Source organism: Neophocaena asiaeorientalis, unplaced genomic scaffold (assembly GCF_003031525.2).
Source record: "Neophocaena asiaeorientalis asiaeorientalis breed wild unplaced genomic scaffold, Neophocaena_asiaeorientalis_V1.1 scaffold123, whole genome shotgun sequence".
In the NCBI taxonomy this organism is placed as follows: Eukaryota; Metazoa; Chordata; class Mammalia; order Artiodactyla; family Phocoenidae; genus Neophocaena; species Neophocaena asiaeorientalis.
The window spans coordinates 1,137,826-1,143,825 of record NW_020173666.1 but is presented as its reverse complement, the minus strand read 5'-3'; the positions used below and the strand labels follow the sequence as shown (position 1 = coordinate 1,143,825).

General features: G+C 39.0%; 1 protein-coding gene across 8 annotated transcripts in view; it reads right to left on the bottom strand.

Moving 5' to 3' along the window:
* Window positions 1-6,000, bottom strand: part of UTRN (utrophin) — a 550,217-nt gene that overhangs the window by 387,405 nt on the left and 156,812 nt on the right. The gene's annotated exons all lie outside the window — the stretch shown is intronic.

Below are 6,000 nucleotides of genomic sequence, written 5' to 3'. Positions count from 1 at the left end.
TTTCACCCTTTTTTTTTTTTTTTTTTTTTTTTTTTTTTACCGTATGCGGGCCTCTCACCGTTGTGGCCTCTCCCGTTGAGGAGCAAAGGCTCCGGAAGCGCAGGCTAAGCGGCCGTGGCTCGCGGGCCCAGCCGCTCCGCGGCATGTGGGATCTTCCCAGACCGGGGCACGAACCCGTGTCCCCTATATCGGCAGGTGGACTCTCAACCACTGCGCCACCAGGGAGGCCCCCTCTCATTGTCCTTTATTCTACTTTACTGTATGTTTGTGTGAAATTCTGTCCAGTCTTTCTGATCTTCTACCAGCTGCCTGCATGCACCTCATCTGATATGAGTATTCAATAACAAAGTGTTTTCTCTGTATTCTACGTTGAATAAAGATCTTTTGTGAGAGGATTTTTTTATTTTCCCAACAGATTATAAAAATAAAAATAACAGTGTCAGATACCTGCACTTCCCACCCAGTCTGGCTCCCCTCATGATTAGCCATGCTTGGAGGGTGCCTACCAGTAGCCCTTGGAGCTAAAAGCTTCCTAAGGTAAAAGTACAGTTGAAAATGGTCCCAGGGTCTCCTAGTCCTCTTTAACAGAAAGAGCTTCTTTCCCCCAAAACCACCACCTCTTCAACAATCCTCTCTTTATAACTCACTGGCCCACGGTGACCTAGACCTACTCATCCACGCACCAATCAGAGCCCACCTCTGAAGGTGGAGATGGTGGGGTCACATGGGCTGAATGCAAAAGCACAAGGTAGGTGGCTCTGCTCTCCCCTCTCTAGGTGAAGGGTGAAAAGGAATTTCTTCTCAGCAGATCAATACCAAAATTGATCATCAACTACAAAGACACAGCATATACTACCAAATTTCCAAATTTGTTTTAACGACTACAAATACTAATAGGCTCAATCAAAATCATTTATTAAGTCCTCAATATGTACAAACACAGCATGTTAAATAATATTTATGTACAGTTTCTTTAATTTAACCACAGTAACTAGGTGAAAGTCACTCTACAAGTATAATGTTTGGAAGCAAAACAATCAAACTGAATGAAAACAAACAACAGCAAAAAAAAACCCAAACATATTTACATAATATAGCTAAAACATGTCTGGAAGCTGTTTAGGAATATGAAATGCATTTTATTGTTTGCTTTAGGGGTATTGGTGAACAGACATAAACTGAAACTTAAGGAACCACTTGAATATTTATGGCCCCCTAAAACAATGAGTTGAGTCGCCATACACATATTCACGAAAATAAATCAATAGTAGACCCAGTGTGTAACTCCAGCTCAAATCTCTACTATAGATGTTATTTATCATCACACAAGGAAGCCTGTACAGTCTCCTTCACGATACTAAAAAGAGGACTAAACATCTACAGACTGCTTTTGTTGCACCCACCTACACATCCTTTCCCACGTCTATTTTTGTGGCCAACCACTTCCCACGTGAACAAAGTTGCAAACAACCGGACACTGAAAGCAATGTCCCACTGTCTCAAATGGAACACACTGGAATTGCTCTTCACACTGAAACGTGTAAAAAATGCTTCACAGATTTCCTCTTAAGTCCTATCAATTTAAAGTTCAAGTGTGGAATAGTAACTAAATGAAAACTTGGCTCATCTTTGTCTTCGAAAAAGAAAAAGCAGAAATCTGCCCAAAGTGAAGTTCAGCATTTTTAAGTTGGCCTGTTCTCTACCTAACCTTTATTTTCAAACTTCCTTTGAGAACCACCTCAGCAAACTGATAAAAGTGCTTCTGCAATGTGTACGTCTCTGCTCTGACAGATGAGCAGCTCTGCAAGTCAGCCAGAGAAAATGCAGGCTCAAAGTCAGAACAAATTTCCCAACACTGGGACTGTGAGGCCTTCACTGTCTCCCTTGGGAAAACAGCTCACTAACAAATGAGGCTCTTAGACTCACAGTGAACAGAACCCTCGACCTTTACCCACCAGACAGTGGAATAAAGTGGGCTTAATGAGCCAATGCTTTTTTCTGCTTCTGGTTTAAAATATATAAATAGCACGGATCAGGGATTACCACAAGTTTGGGAGGGGGTGGTCCCTGATAGAGTTTTAATTTAGCATTCCTAAGTAATTATAATCTCCTATAATGTTTCACAATAATGCCTCAATATTTCTTAGCAACATGAGGCAAGCTATTACGCTCAAGTGTGTTTTATAGCTAAAGGAATAAAAATCAAGTGACCTGAAAAAAATCGGCTAGTAATTTGCCCAAGGTCACAAATAAATGAGCAGCATATCCAGGAATGAGTATTTAATTTCCTAATTCTGATCTCCTTTAGATAATCATTTTCTCCCGAGCTCTTCATAACTTCTCAAAACTGAACAATCATAAGTTATTCTACTTCTCAGGATACCCAGACTCCAAAGTGGTGTGTATTCTGTGACATAGTAACAAGGACTTGCAGCAAAAAAGAATATATATTTATAGTGAATGCTATCTTAGCTATCAAAATATTATTCAGTATTCTCAAGCTGTTTACCAAATCCCTTATCGAGGAATGAATTGAGCTGATTTTAAGTTTTAAATCTCATTTTTCATCACCATGAATTTAGTAGATGGATCCTATTCGAAGAATCCTATCCCATAAATAAGAGAATCATATGTATTAAATCCAAATGATGATTTAACAATCTCTCCAGCACATCTCCAAGACACCAGGTAAATGCAGAAACTTTGCATAGCTGGATTTTTTTTTGTGAATAAATGGAGCAAAAGCCCCGATGCATTCGTTTCCATGAAATAACACAATTTATGCCATTTTGCACTCAATTCCACACTCTACTCCCATCTAATTCCAATACAACCACTTCTAACCGGTCTATGGATATATAAAGTATTAGGTATTTAAATGTACGTTTCTGTCACTGCCATTCATTTATTTATTAAGCCTACAAACACTCACTGGGTGCTTACTAAATGCCAGAAGCCCTGCACCCATGGAGCATACCACTGTCTAGGAAAGGAGAGACAAATATTTTGAGATGCAATTATTTAAAGGACAATTATGATAAGTGCTTCAAAAGCTAACACTTTAAGAATACAGAGCATCGGGCTTCCCTGGTAGCACAGTGGTTGACAGTCTGCCTGCCGATGCAGGGGACATGGGTTCGTGCCCTGGTCCAGGAGGATCCCACATGCCGCGGAGCGGCTGGGCCCGTGAGCCATGGCCGCTGAGCCTGCGCGTCCGGAGCCTGTGCTCCGCAACGAGAAAGCCCACAACAGTGAGAGGCCCGCATACCACCAAAAAAAAAACCCACGTGTTTGTATGCAATAAAGGAAAGTTGAAATAAATTTACAACAGATGCAAAAACAAGTCTATCCGAGGGGAAATAATCAATTGCATTCCAGCTACTTTGCATTTTTATGGATAAGAATCATTTGCATTACTATCTTTTTCTACAACTCACTGAGTTGTACAGTAGCTCAAAGATGATGGAAAGCAGATAACCCAGATGGCTGAGCTGACAGGACTCCCGCTAATTTTTCTGCTCATTGTAAAGTCTTTCGCAGTTATTCCTAACTCAGATAATAATGACTTGGCAAAGGGGGTGTCAGAAAAGATGGAGAAAAATGGACAGTGTTAATGTTGAATGTATATGGCCCTAGAATCAACAAGATTTGGCATTTGAGACTTTGGCTGGGGCGGGGGTGGGGGGGGGGGGGGAGATGTCCAGGGGAGGAATTTAAAACAAATTCCTAAATGGCAGAAGATGTCATCAGGGGCTGTTTGGATTTCTCAGCACAGGGGCACTGTTGCTCTGTAGAGGGACTCATACTGCACAGAAGAAGCGGACTCAGTCAATAATTATATTTTAAAGTCCATCAAAATATACCAAAGGCCATGGATAAAAAAGAAATGAAATAAAATCTGTTCCCCTCAATAGGATTTTTTTTCTCTTGCTAGCCTCTGGGTTACTTACTGACACCATGCCCAAATACAACCTTATCCCAACTCAGCAAGAGTCTGTGGGGAGTTTATGGAAATCTCCCAGTTTTAGAACTATTATTCCCTTTCCCAATCACCAGCATGGAAACAGCCAGACTTACGGAATTAAAACAGCCAGAGGAAAGGAAAAAAAGTGGCTGAAGTTTAGTGTGACTGCTATGAGCTCTCCTTTTTTTATATAACCAAATCGTCATAATTCCTTTGATAAATGTGTTCTAGACTTTGATTTCTTACAAGAAGTAATCTGAAAGGAAATGTTTCCAGGGTCAGCTCTACTTTGACATTTTTCTCCAAACAAAACAAGCTTTTAATAGTGGCCTTAATAAAAAATTGTTCTTGAAAAAAAATCTAATAGTGGCCTTAATAAAAATTGTTCTTGAAAAACAACAACAAGCTTTTAGCTTCCATGTCAGTTTACATAACTGGACCTGTTACTAAAAATGATAACATTACCTGGTCTTTTCATTGTCTTGGTAATAATTACAAGCTTCCTGGGGCAAAGAATTTATGAAAGACCTCATTTAATATTACAAAATAACATATACATTATAAATGTATAAATTTTAATATCAAGTTCACTAAATAAACTATTCTAGTACTACTGGACTTTGTGTTCAGGTCTTTTTAAAGGTATCAATGACCCGTGACAAATACTGAGATACTTCTTGAGAGAATTCTGTTGGGTACAGGACCCAAATGGTCAACAGATACTGAGAACCGTTCAGTGGAAAAGAAATCACAGGGCAATAACTGCAGTGAGGATATTTTTAAAGCTCAGAGTGAAGGAGCACTTGGGCAGCACTGAGTTCAAGGTTCTAACTTTGCATGTATCTATAATGGCTGTGGACCTGGAAATGACGTGGATCTGCTGGGTGATGCCCCAGTTCAAAAGTCTATCACGTGCTGTCAAGGTAATGTCTTGTCTGAGCCAAATTCATGGCAATAATGATAAGGTTAAACATTTTCATTATTCTTTCTCAATCGTCTAAAATCTCAATTGTCTAAAAATCTCTATTCTCCTACTTTCCCCCTTTTTGTGTCCTGTCATATTGTCTACCTCTCTCTAGTCTCATAGAACAGGAACAAAAGTAATTCACCTAGTTTCAAATGTTCCCTAAATGTAGGTCTACCAAGACTATGAAGCTTTCAAATCGGTCTTCAAAATCAGTTCTAAGGTAATTCTTCCCCAATGACTCAAATAAGCTCTAAAAACTAGGTCTGCTTAACTTGCTCTACCTAGAAAATGACCATATTATCCTCAGTAATAGTCAGGATGGATAATCTTACACAACTGAGCACTCATGAAACCCTTGGGATAAAATATCTCATGTCCAGACCCTTTTAGTTCCTAAAATTATGTTGCCCAGAATCTGGTCACACGAAGATAGATACTTCAAAAAGTTTTCAATAATGTTGAATCTAAAGCACCCAGATGTTACCTGTGCTTCTTGAACAAAACAAGTAAAAATTTACCAAAAAACACCTATGTCTGCTTTGGAATAATCCTACACATAAAACCACCAATTAAGAGAGTAATTCTTCTTCTTGACCCTCTGTCAAAGTCAGGCAGTTTTCACATTCCTTACATTCTCAGAAGCAAGATAAAATAGCCCTCAACAAAAACTTGCAAAACCTAAAAATACATCGCAATCAGATAACCAGTTGTAAATAGTGGGATGTGGAACAATTTTTAAACTGCACTGTTACTCAAAGCAATCCTAAAACATTCTCATTTTGCCTCAAAGAAATACCAATGTTTATTTTCCTGGCCTTTGCAACCTTCTCAAATAGAAAAATATGAAATGTTTGAATTTAAAGCCCCATAACGGGTCTCTCTTTATTTTATCTTGCTATAGTGTAGTTCTATAATCCATTAACCTGAAAATTCTCCTCCCGTCTCAGATTTAGAGGACAAAATTCCAACTCCAATAACCAGTGGATAATGATATTAGACCAAGTTTAAAAACAGCACTATCAATTTCTCTCTTCAGGATTCTCGGTCCCTAAAAAATATTGATCAAAAC